This window comes from Rattus norvegicus, chromosome 3 (genome assembly GCF_036323735.1).
Source record: "Rattus norvegicus strain BN/NHsdMcwi chromosome 3, GRCr8, whole genome shotgun sequence".
Classification (NCBI taxonomy): Eukaryota; Metazoa; Chordata; class Mammalia; order Rodentia; family Muridae; genus Rattus; species Rattus norvegicus.
This window is the reverse complement of record NC_086021.1, coordinates 25167904-25184818: the sequence shown is the minus strand read 5'-3', so window position 1 is coordinate 25184818 and position 16915 is coordinate 25167904. Positions and strand designations below refer to the sequence as shown.

The 16915-nt window shown below is 44.5% G+C and overlaps 2 pseudogenes; both read left to right on the top strand.

Annotated features, from left to right (window-relative positions):
- Uba52-ps1 (ubiquitin A-52 residue ribosomal protein fusion product 1, pseudogene 1) overlaps nt 1–382 on the top strand; it is a 37111-nt pseudogene extending 36729 nt beyond the window's left edge.
- A 3616-nt stretch (nt 383–3998) lies between these two features.
- The window catches only part of Nid2-ps11 (nidogen 2, pseudogene 11), a 36768-nt pseudogene continuing 23851 nt past the window's right edge, over nt 3999–16915 (top strand).

The window sequence follows — 16915 nt, the reverse complement described above, 5'->3', positions numbered from 1 at the left end:
TAATCATGACTGCTGGACCAATTTTAGTTGTCTGTCAGAATGGGGGCCACCATTCCTAGCTTTGCTGCACTTAGAATCTGAACAGTATGAAGCTTTTGAGTCCAAAGAAAAGAAGAGGAAGGCTGTTGGGAAAGAATCTGAATGCCCCCCCCCATACCATCTCTGTATTTAAAATTATAGGAAACCTACATGGTCAGTAACATAGATGACAAGACTGCAAGACTCACAGTCATTATACACCGTACATCTTACATCAAATACTATCTTGCGCGTGGTATTTCTTAGGCCCAACATAATTCCACGTGAGCCTCAGTCTGAGAAGACGTGCTAATTTGCCCTATTCTATTTTTTCACAGGCCATCACACCGACCTTGGAATATAGTTGGATAGCAAAGTTATGCAAAGAGTCCCTGAGTACTACAAGAGCTGGGCTACACAGAGAGTGTGCTCCCCTGACTTTGCATGGCACATGATTGTCTGACAGTCCATGGAGCATATACTTCTGGCCTATCCTTGGAGCATGCTCATCTGACTAAACATTGAGCATGCTCATCTGACTAACCATTGAGCATGCTCATCTCACTAACCATTGAGCATGCTCATCAGACTAAACATTGAGCATGCTCATCTCACTAACCATTGACTATGCATGGAACGTGCTCTTGAGAACTTGCATCTATCTGCACACAGAGGAACAGATGTGCTTTCATTTTCCTAAGCAAAATAACAGGAAGTATCATCATTCTTGAGGTCACAGTATTCATAACAGGAATGTGTTGAGAGTCACGTGAGATCAATTGGGAAGCATGGTGTCTGGTTCAGTCCCTATCTTGAGGGGGATAAAATAATCTCAGTTCTCAAATGGTGTCAGTCACCATAAGGACCCAACCCAAGACCAAGGACCCAACACTTCTGTAGTCCCTTAGAATCTGAGCTTGAAAGGGGCCTCTGCCTCTTCAGCCAGCTGGGCAGCTCACAGAAATTCTATCCTTGCAAACGGAGCTATAGGTACCAGAGAAGCAGCTCTTCCCTCTGATTAGTGGAACAGCTATGACAGAAATTGTCTTTTCCCCAAGACACAAAGTGACATTTTAAAGGAGAAGCCTCTCTTTTGATGCCATGGAGTCATTTAAAAATAAATGTAAAAGCTCCAAAGAATGTCTGTTTAAGTACAGCTGTAATTCAGGGACACAAGACCATTCACTTCAGCCATCTCTCTGCCGGATTCACTTCTTGATCCTCAGATTATGTAGGAATCAAATCCAGTACTATCTTTACTTTCAAAGTCAGTTTGCCTGTTTTGCTGGTGACTACATGGTATGTTAGAGCCTTGTACGTATGCTTCAGTTTCCAAACCTAATTGTGATCGTGGGCCAGTAAGGTCGAGGACCAGGTCATGAAACCCATCATAGCTTACCCACCTGGGTAAGCTTGCAGGAATATTGCCAAATGAATGAGAGACTGATGAAAACTGGAGTACAGTAGTGGGTGGGTTGCTAAGCAGCCTGGTAAAGAGGATTACAAATTAGGTCCCATTAGTAGAAAAGGTGGGGTGGACAGTGAGAAAGACCGCTGTTCTGGGCCAGCAAAACTGGGTCCTAGTCCCAGGCTGGCTTGCTTGGCTTCACTCACTCAACAAATACTCCTCGAATTTCTAGGCATTTGACAGGCTCAGAATAAGACAACATTTCTTCTCCCAAAGCATACTGAAGGTGTCTAATTGGATCACAAGAGAGATATGGGAAGACATTCCACCTTGGTATGTAAACGTGGGGTATGTGCTGAGCAAGAGGCTTCTAAATCAAGTTGTTGTCCAGGAAAGCATTCTGAAGACTATTGCTTCATGCCTTGAGGGATACAAAGGGTCATTTGTAGACTGGTGGAAAAATTTACCCACCACAGGGAACAGGACTAGTGTTTGAGTTATTCTGCATCATGAAATGTAGGAGGTGGCATTTGACAGCTGATAGCATAGCCAGAGATGAATCTAACCTGTTACATTGCAAAGTAAAAATGCCATTGAGTCAGTACAATTTGCAGATGAAGGTAGAAGTCCAGAGACAAGACAAAACTGGGTTTAAAGATAAGCTTTGACATACATCAGTCACGTGACAGTAATCACTTAAAACAAACAAACAAACAAACAAACAAAAAAAACCAAACACTCTTCAAGTTTAGTTTCCTTAGCACAGTGTTCTCCTGATTTGGTTATCTATTGATGTCCAGCAACTCCTCTCAAATGAAATGCCTTAAGACAACACATATTTAGTATTTCTCAGGGTCATTATGAATTAAGAATGTGTTATGGCTTAAATGAGGCCCTTGCTTCAAGGGTCTATCACATGGCTTCAACCAAAGTCAACCATGGTTGTGGTGCCATCTCAAGACTCCAGAAGCTCATTTACAGGTCTCTTGGCAGTTTGGTTCTTGCTGGCTGGTGACCAGAGTCTCTCTGGAGTTCTTCAGTATGTGTTGCCCTCCTAAGGCAGTATATATCTTCCTCAGATCCAGTGGAGATACGGTGTTGACTGGCAAGACAGAAAGGCCATTGAAGTGAATTCTGAACACTATGGCCCCATTCTGTTGGTCAGAATTCACAAGCTAGCCTACCCTTCTCAGGTTGGCAGGCGTGTGTTGTTGGAGAGTAGGAGTGTATGGGAGGATGGGCATTTATACAAGAAAGAGAACACTAGGAAATCAAGCTGTGGGGATTCCATCTTTGATTTTGGTTTGCCTCTAATTTGTAGGCTAGACCTCCAGTCAATGTTAGAGCTATTGTTATGCAGAATGGAGGGATGGTGAGCCAGAGGCAGAATGTACTGTGTATGGAAGAGTAAATAAGGTGACTTTGGACAAGTCAAATCGCCTCCTGCCTCTGAGACACCATTTTGTCCTCAGCAAAATGTAAATACTTGGTCACAGGGGGGCAAATGAGAAAAAAAAGTGCAAGTTTCAGTTTGTTTTCTGAGGGAGAAAACATAGCTCTCTCCACTTGCGGGGACAAACTGCTCTGGGCCTTTTCTGTTTTGTTGATTCGGAGTCTGTCAGTCTAGTATCTTCAAGGATTTTATTATTTGGCCCCTTGGAGCCAAATAATAAAGAAATATATTAAATAATATATAAATAATTAAGAATTACATGGCTTGGAATAAACACAACGAGAAAGCTGGTTTTGGGAGTCCTTTAAAGTATCTCTAAGGCTTTTTTAAAAACTACCTTTGCTTCTAAGGAGCCCGTGGGGGGTGGGCCTAGCTGAGAGAAAACTGGCTGTATGTGGGAAATTTCACGCTCCTGATAATAAAATGGTAATAAAATCTCATCTGGCTCCTGAGGCTTAGAGCAGAGGGGATGTTTATGGTGGAGGGGGTTCCCCAACCCAGGTGCAGCTGCTTTCCAGGTTGTGAGGTTTCCAGCCCTACAGGGCAGCTGGGATTATGGACTCTGTGGCCTCCTGCTAGGCCAGTTCCTTTACTTTGGGAGAAAACACTCAGTTGTCCCGCGCTGGCGCCAGGCAGCTTCACTCTAGGCTCCAATTGAATGGTGTCACAACAAAGTGGGATTCACAGTCTGCCTGGGGTGGTTTGCCCCAGGGAAGGTAAACAGCTGGGGAGGACATTTCAGAGGGTGGCAGTGTCCTCCCAAAGGTTAGCCAGTGATTGGGGATAGAGTTTGGGAGTCAGCCTTTCACAAAGGCATGCTTCTCAGCAGGAATTGTGGGTGGGGCGGGGCAGTCCTGGGATAGAGACAAAGCTCCTTTGAATCTTTATCAGAAGGCCTGGCCTCTTGCAAGAGGGGTACCCGGGACTCCAGGGCAGGGAGAAAACTCCAGTGTGTAATCTCATTACACTCCCTCGCTCTGCCGACCTAGAATGCACAGTTGCTTACAGCCTACAGCTGCCAGCGCGCTGAGTGTCCCTCCAGCTCATGAGGTCACCTCCTGCAGCGTCATAACCCATACTGGAGAGTTGTGGGTAGCCCAGGAGTAGTTGGGACAGCCCAGACCAGATCTGGCCAACAGTCTCACTTTCCCAGGCTGGCTGCTCCACCAAACTACAGCAGTCTTAGAAAACCTAATGAGAGCCAGTTGTAGTGGCCGCTGGCAAACTTTCACAGAGTCGCTGATTGGTCGGTGGCCGAGAGCTGTAGCCAATCAGCGCGGTGTTTGGGCCCGCATTTCGGACCAAAGGTCCGAGTGGGCGTCTGGCGGGCACAGTGGCCTGCAGAGACTCAAGGTGTGGAGGGCGGGGCCAGGGAGGGGTGAGCATGTCTTGGGACCGGACAGCCAGGCGGCTGGCACCGCCATCACCGCTATCGCTGCTCCTGGTGCTGGTGCTGCTGTCACGAGACGGGGCTCTGCATCCTGAAGAGCTCTTTCCTTACGGGGAGTCGTGGGGAGACCGACTGCTGCGGGAGGGCGACGTTGAAAGCTCCGCGGCGGCGAAGCTAGCAGTAAGTAGAAGTAGCTTTTACGGTGTCCAGTTCAGCAACCTCTACGTAAGTTCAGCTCCCAGAGGTGCGAGGCTTGATGTGGGGTTGTTGTTTCTTCCCAGGCTGTGGAGCAACTAACCTCCATGTTTAACTGTCATCGCCGCTGGTGACCGGACTTAGCAGCGGTGCTGCAGCTTCTTGATCCCTACTGTGGAGGAATAAGGATCATTTCAAGGGAGAGCTGGAACCGTCCCCCTCTACTTCGACTTCCCAGGCAGGAAGATGAAATTGAGGCGTCTAGTGCGGTTTGCCTTTAGGGGCGGTGGGAGGCTGTGCACGCAGGCATAGCAATCTAATTAAGGACACGGTGCCCAAGGTGTGCAGTGGTGGAGAAAGATGAGCGGGTTCAAGAGCGGCCGCACCTGTGAGTCGCAGTGCACTTGAGCACTGTCGCCAAAGTTGAGTTTGTTACCCTGGATGTGTCTCAACCTGCCAAGAGGAGGGAGTCTTCTTGACTCGAAAGCAAATCGGACCGTAGGTGCGTTCGACTGGTGGTTGCCCACCACCAGTTTGAGTGACCACCGTTTTGCCCTTTTAAAAATGTTTATGTGGGGCGGGATTCACGTGCTACCTTATGCGTGTGAAGAGCAGAGAACAACCAGTTTTGTTTTTTTTTTTTTTTTGTTTTTTTTTATCCCACCTTCTGTCGGGTCCTAAATCTCAAGTCATCAGGTTTGACAGCAGAGTGCCCTTACCTGCTGAACTGTCTCACCGCCTTGTGGTCTTATTGTAGATGGGCACCAATGGGATCATCTCCACCCAGGACTTACCCAGGGAGACTTAGTATGTCGTTGCTGATTTTCCTACTGACTTCCCAGCCATCGCCCCATTCCTGGCTGACATCCACTTGAGTCACAGCAGTGGCCGGATCCTGTATGGAGGACACCTCCTGGGCTGTGCTGAGTCTGGCTGAGTCTGTGCACAGGCTTCCCCCCACCCACTTCTTCCTGGCCACCTGGGAGCAAGTGGGCGCCTAGGAGGAGGACAGGCTTGGGGCTTCGTGGTCTGGAGAGGTAAGCAGAGGTGTACCCTGCAGCTGAATAAACAGAAGGGTTGGACTTGAAAAGGAAACTAAGACATTGGCTAAGAGGCATTCCCTTTATTCCCCTCCTCAACACTAAGAAAATCGCTTAGTAAAATGAGGGACTAAGGTGCAGATACCAAAGACCCTGAGGGAACTTAAGGCACTTTACAGGTTTTTTTTTTTTTTTTTCTGGAGTCACCTATAAGTACACAAATAGTTCTAATGATATATTCATCAAAAAATTAAAAATTTGGGAAATTTAAAAAGGAACAACTTTTTTTTTTTTTTTTTTTTTTTTTGTATGAGCTGGGTGTGGTGTCACTCACCTTCAATCCCAGCAGAGTCAGAAAGGCAAACAGATATCTGTGAGTTCTAGGCGAGCCTGGTCTACAAAGTGAGTTCCAGGACAGAATACAGAGAAACCCTGTCTGGAGAAACCAAAAATATCCTGTAGGTTCGTGTGTACATTTCTATTTATTTCTTTAATATTGTTGCCGTTGACAACAGTGGGTCCACAGTGCCCATATTACTGTTTCACTTGCTTGTTCTGCTGTTTAGTATACTCTGGTCAGTGTATTTCTGTAACATTTATTACAACCTTATAAAATCTCACCCTTCCTAGTGGTCATTAAGGTTACTCCCGTGACATTTTTACTATAATCAATACTATAAAATGCTTTATAAGGTTTTTATTTTATTCATGTGTGTGTGTGTGTGTGTGTGTGTGTGTGTGTGTGTGTGTGTGTGTGTGTGTGTTTCTCTTTGTCTGCTTGTATTGGAAGGGCCAGAAGAGGGCTGGGGCCCCTGAAGCTGGAGTTGTTACATACAGACAGTTGTGAACTGCTTGACTGACAATGGATACAGAGATTTGAGCTAGCATGCTGAAAGGACTACAAGGAGCTGAGCCACCTCTTCAAAGCCAACACTTTTTAAAGTGTCAAAACACTGCACAGCCTGACCTGACATCACAGGAGAGTGAGCAAGCATGCCATGAACTTCTTAGTAAGTTCCCTGTAGCTTTCTCCACATTGCCTTTGTAACAGTTTGCATACTTCTGTCTGCAGGAGCCTGCTTTGCTGTCTTCCTGGAGAAAACACCAACTCTGCTCTGGCTTTGGTCTTGGCAACATGTGAAGCGGGTCTGGGTGGGTGAGGGTAAATGGCCTCATTCCTGCTGTAGGTAGAGACAGAGTCCTCTTGTGAAATTCCACCTGGGTGTAAAATGCCATAGACCTGGAGCAAATCTGTGTTTGCTTTAACTCCCCTAGTGCCTCTGAGCTACAGAAGTGATGTCTTCCCTAAGAGCTTGCCCCTTGTTCCTGAGTTTGTTCTGTGAACTTAAAGGAAGAGACATGTTTTCCTAAAGCCTGCACCAGCAGAGATGGAGAAATTGTTTGAAGTTACAGTTTCTTACTTGACAGGTTAACATCCAGTTTTGTTTACTGACTAGCCTTGTAATGCCTTGGCTTTGACATCTCAATTACAGTTCAACAGAATACCTTCAATTCAAACACTGCCTCCTTGGCTCAGGCCAGCCAGCTAGAGGGCTAGAGAAGACAGTCCCCACTGTTAGGTTTCATTCGCTCAGTCATTCATTCATACATTCTTTTTAAAACGTTTATCTAATATCATGTATAACAAGCCTATAGTGGAAAAAAATAAACTTTTATAATACAAGCCACTAGGTCGCCAATTCTAATATTTCTATTTTCTTACAGTCTTTTTAAAAATTTTTAATTTAAGAGTGAGTGTGTGGGTGTGCATGCACATGTGTGCATATGCATGTGTGCATATGCATGTGTGAACCAGAGGTCAACTTTAAATGTCTTTGCTTGGGAGCCATCTTGTCTTTCTACTCAGGGTCTCTCTGGGACCTGGGGCTCCCCAGTTTCGCTAGGCTTGCTGGCCAGTGAGCCCTAGGGATCTGCTTGTTTTTCTCTCCAGAGCAGAGATTACAAGTGTGCTGCCACGACCTGCTTTTGATCTGGGTGCTGCCATTCAAATCAGGACTTCATGCACGCACAGCAAGCACTTCATAGGGTGTGCTGCCTTCCAGCTTCTCCTGTAATGTTAAAAAAATCTATGTCACAGGGTTAGGGTTAGGAGCTAGGGTTTAGGGTTAGGAGTAAGGGGTTAGGGTTAGTGTTATATATGCAGAGAGTCATATATATCATATATAATCTCTATCTGAACATAGTCGATATTTGTTAATTCAGAAACTACTTTTACACATTTTCCTTATATCAGCACTGAAATAGACATAGTCTCTAAGCGGAATGCTCTTACTCTGAATGGCCTCTCTTACATTTAGTAGGAACACCACTGATAACCTTTTGTTGTGGTAATATGGTAGACTCTCCAGCTAGAGCTTCCTCCTAACCCATCTTGATTCAGGGATTCCATTTGGGTAGGTTTCAGTGAGCAAGCAATTTCTCCTGTATAGAAGGCAGAGCATGTATCAGCCTGTGCGCTGGAGGTTAATGTACTAGGGGCATGGCAGGCACAGTGTCTTTCAGAAGAGCAGGGTGTTGGGATCTGATGCAGGAGCACTGAAGTGTAGAGACGTTGTCCCCTCTGAGGACTGCAATTGGTTCCTGGAAGTAGGCAGCCTTGAACGATTTGAAGTGGGGAGTCTGACGTTTATGTTGTTCCTTTTGTTTTGCTTTTGATCCCCCCACCCCATGCATCTCAGGTTGGCCTCAAACCTCATAATGGAGGATGATCTTGAATCTCTGATCCTTTTGACCTGACTGACCTGTGCTGAGATAGTGGGTGTGCAGCATCACACCCTACCCATTTGATGGGAACTGAACCGAGAGTGCAGGCTGGCCAGGCACTCTACTAGCTGAGCCACAGTCTTTCTGGTGACCTTAGTTAGTAAGGGTCGAAGGGCAAACTAGACAACTGTTAAATAGTCTGTTTGTTCACACCATCAGACTTCTCTTTAAATTTTTAAAATTGTGTTTATGCACATGGGTCATATGCCTACATACCGTTGCATGCAGTGCCCGTGGAATACCCTGGACCGGATTAGCTACAGTTGTGAGCTGTCATGTGAGTGCTGGGAAATGAACATGGGTCCTCTGGAAGAAGAGCCAATGATCTCAACCAGGGAGCCATCCCTCTGCCCCCCTCTCCTTACCTTCTTGCAGGAGTGTTTTATACTGTCTTCTCGACACAGTCCCACAGGATAAGTACAGTAATTACTGTTTATATCACAGAAGAGAAAATAATTTCCAAATCTGCCTTAAGTGAGGCAAAGTCACCTTAGAAGACATACTTTTCCCCTTTCTTACACTTTTCATGCAAGACCCATTTCCTGTACACGAATCATATAAGTAGTTACAGTAACAATCGCTGCACTTTTTCTGAAGACATCTAATAAATAAGGTTAGCGTTTTAGTGTTCATTGCGGCTTTGGTGCTAGGATAGTTCTTGGAGCCATATTCAAAGGAAGTGTGACTGGAGTGAAGTTGCTGTGAAGGATGCTTCTGATGACAACCTCACTTTGAAATTATGTTCTGATGCTCTCAAGGAAAATTCAGCTGAATTAGCTAGCCTCTTGCAACAGAAAAAACAAACAAACAAACAAAAAAGTAGAGCAAGGAGCATTTGCACTGAGGCTCCGGGGTCTTGAGGCTGCGGTGGGTCCCAAATGTTTTAGTGTTTATTTGACATGAAGGTTACAGCCCCAGAGAGATGAGTTTACTACATAGGATTCTCATTTCATTAGCAACATTTCATTAGAAACAGTTTCCTTTTGGTGTCCGTGCATGTGGTACCTGTGTCTCTGTGTGTGTCTGTGAATGTGTGCGCATGTACAGGCACACACAAACATTCATGCATGGTTCACATTTGTGTGGAGATGCACGTGTGTGCAGACCAGAGAAGAACTTTGAGTGTCATTCCTTAGGCACTATCCACCTTTTCAAAATTATTTATTTGTTCTGCGTACGTGTGCATGCTTTGACACTGTGGTAGTCACAACATAAATTCAGAGTCAGCTCTCTGCTAATCCTCCTTCATGGGGTCTGGGAATTGAGCTCTGGTCATCAGGCTTCCAAAGTAAGTGCCTTTAACCTGCTGAGCACTCTATTCAGCTCCCTTTCAAATCATTTTCAGGCACACCTCCCTCTGACCCAGTACTCAGCAGCTAAGCCAGGATGGATTGCTGGGTGACGAAGCTCAGGAAGCTGCCTTCCTTCTATGGGACTACAGGTCTGGGACTGACAGACACTATGACTGTTTTTGTTCAGTGTGTATTCTAGGGATCAAACTCAGGTGCTCATGCCTGAATAGCAACTCCTCACACTGAACCATTTTCCCAGCTCTTCCTTCAATTTTGCAGTTCTGGGACTTGAACACAAGTCGTCATGAAGGTTAGCTAAGTATGTCCTTCATGAGTGAGCAACACCCATAGGGACAGTAATTCTTTCATTACACCTTCAAGGTACTTGTGAAGTCAGGAACAAGGCAGAAAACACTTGCAGCAGTAGTCTTGGAAGACATAATCCCTCAGTCTTCATTTTCTAAGCTGTAGATTGACATGGTAGTGCTGACTTTTTAGGGTTGTCATGAGAATTAACCAAGGCGATGTGTTGTTCCTGCCATGTAACGATCTTGTGGTAGAACTCCTTTATGTAAGGACTTGGTTGTTTTATTTCATTTTATTCTCTCTCTGTGTGTGCATGTATGTGTACGTATATGTTTACGTGCTACATGTGAATATGTATGTCTATGTATGGTGAGTGTGTATGTAAATAATCTATGTTAATGCTGTATATGAAATTGTGTGTCTGCATGTTCATGATGTGTATGTATGTCTGCATTTGTGCATTATGTGTGTGTTTGTATATGTGTGTGTGTGATGTGTGTGTCTGTATGGTTTATGTGTATGATGTGTGTATGTGCATAATGTGTGTGCTTGTGTGTGTGTGTATGGTGTGTTTATATACATATGGTGTGTGCATGTTGTGTGTGAGTATGTGGTGTTTGTATGGTATGTGCATACTGCACTGAGGCCACTTGTGTGTGCATGATATATATGTGGGGTGTGTGTATGGTATGTGTGTAGGACATGTATGGTATGTGGTTTTGTATGATTTATGTGTGCACGTAGCGGGGTGCACATGCAGAGATTGGGAGGAGATCCTCCCGGTACCAGTTCTCTCCTTTTACGTGGGTTCCTGGAACTGAACTCGGAATTCAAGGCAAGGGATTTATTTACCTTTCAAGCCTTCTCTGGCCCTCTCTGTAAGTACTTTTTAAGAGGAGGGTTGTCCAAATTACTGTTTTGGGTTTTTTCCCCTTTGTTTTTCTTATCTTTTTGTAGGGGAATTTGGTGGGGAAAATTCTGTAGCTTTCTTGTTTTTTAACTTTTCCAAACATCCATATTGTTCTTCAGATATTGCCATAGGCTGAATGGGCTTCAGGACTTGTTCCATTCGATGAGGTTTTGAGCACAAGATGTGTTTTCAATTACTCCTGTGGAAGGCTCTTCTGAATACTTTGAAGACCGTGGGATTGAACTCTTGCTTTGATAGATTTTTTATTTTTGAGGTAGATTTTGGCACACAACAATCTCCTTTGCCTGGAAGATTCTGTGATCGCTACATAGTTTTCTGACATCTGGTATAGCAATATTAATATTAGTCACTGGAAATGACATCAGATGAATAATATCTTTACAGCGTGAAATGTTTCTGCTCTCTTCATTCCCTCCAGGATGTTCACGTTGGGTGTGACAGAGTGTTCTACCTGGCATGCAAGAATGGCATGGTGCAACTGCATTGAAAAAATGAACAAATAAAGTGTTTGTTCATTTAGTTAATCTGAGATTTCTTAAACTGTCACTTCATAGAGCAAAGAGGTTATGGCTGGAAGATCTGAGTAATGAATGGTACCGTTTTTTGTTGTTGTTGTTGTTGTTGTGGTTGTTGTTGTTGTTGTTGCTCTGTGTGTTTTTGGTGTCAGGGGAAGGCTGTTGTGTTCTCACTGGGGAAGAGGGTGTTATCTAGAACTGAGTTAGATAGTATGTCGAAGGTTTTTGTTGATGAGGAATTTCATTTGGGTTGGAAGGACCACAGGAATGGGAACCGAGAGTGAGTGGTAGGAGAGCTTGCCCTAGTCTGGGCTGCATCCTGGGAGAGGGATGGGAGCGTGGAAGTTGCTTCAGAAAAGGATGGAAACATTGTATCTGTAGCCAGGAAGCAGAGAAAGATGGGTGTTGTTTCTAAGCTTTCTTTCTTCTTTGTATGCAGTGCAAGCCTGAGCCCAGGGAATGGTGGTGTCTATATTTAAGGTGGGTCTTCCCTCCTTAATTAATCTAATCAAGATACTTTATCAGAGACATGCCTGGTGACTGTTTCCTGGTTGGTTGTAGATAGCGTCAGATTGACAGCTAATAGTATGCATCACAGCTGGTCCCTGGATGCTTTAACATGAAGGTGGGTGTTGAGTTGGTGCAGAGGTGACAGTTGTTGATCAAGAACTTTGGATTTAGCTGGAGATCTTTGGATTATGAAGCTAGAATCCACAGAAACAGGACGTGTGTAATTTACCACATGTCAGTGAAGACAGAGAGGATAGAGAATAACTAGATATATGAAAATGGGTTGAAGAAAACTGCTTAGGTGTCCTTGAAGACTACATATGAAGGAGGATACACTATGCCATCATGAAAGCATTAGGCATTCTCTTAACTCTGCAGTACAGGGGTGAATTTGGAATACCCCAAGCACATCAGTATCCCCATGGGAATGGGGAAAAAGTAACATACAAAGTGGTGGTTGGTGTTCACACCAAACATCGTAGGCCAGAATCAGTGGCCTTACACCTCCAGAGAATGTGTCCTTAAAGAAGACTGATCATTGAACTTTGTCCCCCAGGAAGGAATCACCTCATTTCTTATTTTGTTATCATTTTGGTAAGGCTGAATAGACAAATCCCTTGTTGTAAAGATGTCATTCTGCTGGTTGATGTTTTACCCTTGTTGGATGGTATGTTTGAGAAGCCTTCTGGTTTTCTGTCTGAACAGGAAACTGGAGACCTTGCAGCTGGGCAACTCTGACCTGATCCTCTTTGTACTGCTCCCCACCCTGTGGAGAGCTCCTCTCCTAGCTGGCACTCTCTCTTTCTCTTTGGGGAGGTTGGGAGGCCATGACTCTTGTACAGGTTTTGGCAGTGCAACTGAGGGCTTACCTTCAGAACCGCTGTGGAGGACTCTTGGAAAACTTGTCTCTGGGAATGTGAGGGACTTTCCCTTTGGAAAAGAGTCAGACAGAGGGTGTCTCTAAGGAGGGGCTCTTCAGAGCCTATGAAGTGGCCTTTTAGCAATTCTGTGTAGAAGTCTGTAGCCCTGACAAGGGGTTCATGTGTGGCAGATTTCAAGCAGCTCAACTCTTCTGGAATGTACTTTGGGATCATAAACTATATTAAAAGGGAGTTTTTGTTGTTTTCTCCTCTGTTATTTGCCTCTTTTAGTGGGGATGAGGAAATTAAAAACTTGCCATCTGAAGTGAGTTCTTCGCCAAAAGGTGACACAGAAAAGACATAGAGCAAATAAGGCACTACATGTGCAGATCTCCAGGTTAAAAGTCAGGCTCTCCCATCACAGCCTCCTCACTTCTTCCCAGACCTCCTCCCCACTGCCTTCTCTTCTCCACATGTAGACATCCCTTATCATATGGAATTTCTGTAAATTTAGAACCTTGGCTCTCCCTTATCTTGTGAAGTTGATTGTGGCCACCATACCAGGAGCCTCCACAGTTGGTTATTTAAGGATGGGATTATTAGTTCGGCTTTTTATCTCCTACTTGAACTTTGTTGTGACTGAAATAAAGCTTTCGCAGCCTCTGGCCCTACCCTGACTGATGATGGATGACGCATGTTCTTCGTGTACCTGAGTTGGAAACTTAGGGGATTTGACCTTTCTGGGGAAGGTCAAGCCCTGCAGATGACATACTTGAGGACTACAGCTGCAACAAATGTAGAATGTGGGGACTGAATTCATGAACTTTTTTTTTGAAAAACAAGGAAGGTAAGCAGACTCTTCCATTTAGAGAATACAGAGGAGCTACAGAGTTTTTTTTTTTTTTGAAACCATATTAATATCTGCATTTCTTTGTCTTATTACCCAAACCTCAAAGCTGTACTTTAGCATTATGTGTCAGAAAGGTAAAAGTAACATTTGAGATGTTCTAGAACAAGGCAGAAAAAAAACACAAGGACACATTCGTTCCTTGTATTCAGTTTTGAGGGTCTTGCTGCGTCAGTTTGTCTTGTTTAGCAAAATGAAGAGGTAATGATACCAATAAGTGATTTCTTTTCCTTCTTGTCATCCACCTTCTTTATAAAGCGAGTATTTGTAAGAGAAATGTCTCCCCAGTTCCCTATTAAATTGTAAAGCATATATGATCTAGTGAGAGAAGCCAACTACAGAGTCTAAGACAGTGGAGCATCCCTTAACTAATCCTTTGGTGGAAGAAGGTGGTAATGGCAGAAAAGGTCCCTTTGAAACTCAGTAAATGAAATATCAGGGAGTAATTCCACAGTCACCCTGGTGTTAATTCAGACTCCAACTCTCATCTAGGTGTGCTTTGGCTCCCACAGTGTTTATCTTCATTCATTGGCTGCCACTGTGATGCTACCCTACCCCACTCTGGTGTCCTGGACACTCTCCTTTTTCTGTGGCCTCTGCCACCATGCCTGTCCCCAGTCACTCTCCTAAAATTCCAGTCCTGGCTGTTCCTCTCTCCTATAATTCAGGCTCTTGGGGCATAGTTTTTTGGCTCTTTCCTGACTGCAGCATCAAACATAATGTGGTTTAGCGGGTACCCAACCCCGATGAATTAATATTCAGATGGGTTAGTGAGTGGAGGCCAAAGCCAAACCAGACAACCAACAGGAGCCAAATACATACTGGAAAACCAACATAGTGGGTGCCGAAGGATGGAAGGGGTTCCGCAGGGAATCACAGTCCTCGACCCCCAGGAGGCAGTGCTTGCTGGTTAGGATTTTCTTGGTGCAGGGAAATATGGACACAGCATCAAAGCACTTAGTAGGAGTGGGGACCCTTAAACACTGTGCAGAGGACTTAGTGGAGCTGAGCCTGGGAAGGGAGATTGGGTCAGAGCAGGTGTCCTGGAATGGCTTGTTTGGTAGAGTTCAGATGAATGTCTGTTGCAGGGGATGAGCTGTTGGGTCTGGCTGGCTTCCACCATCAATCATTGCCCGACCTTAAGCAAGCCCCTGGGTCTCTTTCTTCATCTGCAATGTGACAAGATAACTCGTGCTGTAAAGAGACTGAAAAGGAAAGGGACTTTGGCAGTGAAATCAGTAAGGATGCCTTTTGATCAGCTGCTTCCTGACTGAGTGTTGCCTGCAGTAGGCAATGGGTGGATGCATAGATGGATGGATGCATGTCTTGCTGGATGCATGATGGATGGATGGATAGATGGATGCATAGATGGATGGATGCATGGATGTTGGATGCATGGATGGATAGATCGATGCCTAGATGGATGGATGCATGGCTTGCTGGATGCATGGATGGTTGGATGCATGGATGGATGGATGCATAGATGGATGGATGCATGGGTGGGTGCATGCATGGATGCTAATATGATATATGGATGTGAAGGCCATTCAGACACAAAGTAGGAACTGAGGGTATAGGAATGAGCAAGTCAATTTTGTTCCTTGTCCAGAACTCTCAAAAGAGTTTGGACTGGAAAGCTTACAACCTTAACACTTTTAAATACACTGTTTTAATGTTATTTGTTGAGAATTTCATACATTGATACAGTATATTTCAATATATCCACTTCACCCCCTGTATTTGTTCTAATAATCCCTTGAATACAGCGAAGCCTACTCATGAGTGAGGGGCCACCACTGCAGCATGGTCCACTCACTAGGGACCATACCCCTAAAGAAAACCCTCCCCTAGCACTTCTCAAGTGACATAATCTTCTCAGCTGCAGGCAGGGGCTTCAGTTCCCTACCACATCTGTGCTGGAATGTTGAGTGGTTTGCTCTTCTGCTGGACACCAACTGCACTGAGTTTGTGATTTCAACGACCATATCATGAGAACATGTCATTGTTTTGATCCAACTCCTTCTGACCTTTGGCTCTTAAACTCTTTCCACCTCTTTCTTTCCAATATTCCCTGAGCCTTGAGGGAACTTGATATGGTGGGAGCTTCTGTGGCTGAGCTCTCCACAGAGAGTTCATTCTCAATACTTGGACTAGTTATGAATGTGTATTAACTACCATCCACTGTATGAAGATGCTCCCCCAATGACCACCGAGAGCTGTGTTAATCTATGAGCTTGTAACTGGTATAGTTTGCTACTATATATCCATTTAAGAAAATAGTAGTTATGGTTCACTCCCAGGGCTTATGTGCCTGTCTGCCATGGTTTTCCTGACCACATTTACAATGCCAGGCAAAAGTTTCCTCTTGTAGTGCAGACCTTAAATCCACCCAGAAAATGATTAGTGATCCTCATTACATTCCTGCCATTTATGGCGCACCCATGAGTACATCTTGCCAGGGCTTTTGTTATGTAGCCCTGAGTAGTCACAGTGGAGTGAGAATAGTCTGCATAGCATCTTCTAGCATCATAAAGGGTAGCTAGCAGGGGTGGAAGCTTCCTGCTAAATACTGTGCAGGCAGGTCTGCGTGATTTCTTCAAGTTCTTTGACCTACTTGTGTGGTGTCATCAGCTATAGGATCTTACCATCACATTCTGATGGGTAGCCCTGAGCAATGAGAATTGACAACTCTGGTATCATCTCTGTGACATCCTCGACCAACAACTTGAGAGCAAGGTGTCCTACATCTAGCTCTGGACTTTTTGAGAACTTGTAGCCAATGGAAGGAGAATTACCCACCTTGTAACGTTCGTTGTAAGTTGGCAAGTAGCTTTTCATATGGCTTTTGTATTTTAATGTTCGTGGACGTTTTACCTACTTGTATGTCTGTGTGAGGCTGTCAGAAGTCCTGGAACTGAAGTTACAAGCAGGGGTGAGTTACCATGGGGGAGTAGGTGCTGGGAATTGAACCCAGGACCTCTGCAAGAGCAGCCTGTGCCCTTAACTGTCCGTCTCTCTGGCCCTTCATATGGCTTTTTCAAATATCCTTAGTGTTAGTTAGTTATTCTTCATCCTCTTCCCTACAATCCTAAAGATTTTAAACCAGTGTTTCATTTATGCATTATTTAGCTATTGATCTAAATTTGTAGAAAAGATTAAAAAAATAACACATGGTTTACAAAATTATATTTGTAATTTGAAGAGGGGATTCTAAAGGAGATTATGTTCAAAACCAACATGGGGAAATCCTAAAAAGGATCTGGCCTCCGCCCCCTTGTTGGAACACCTTACCTGTGTTCTGATTTT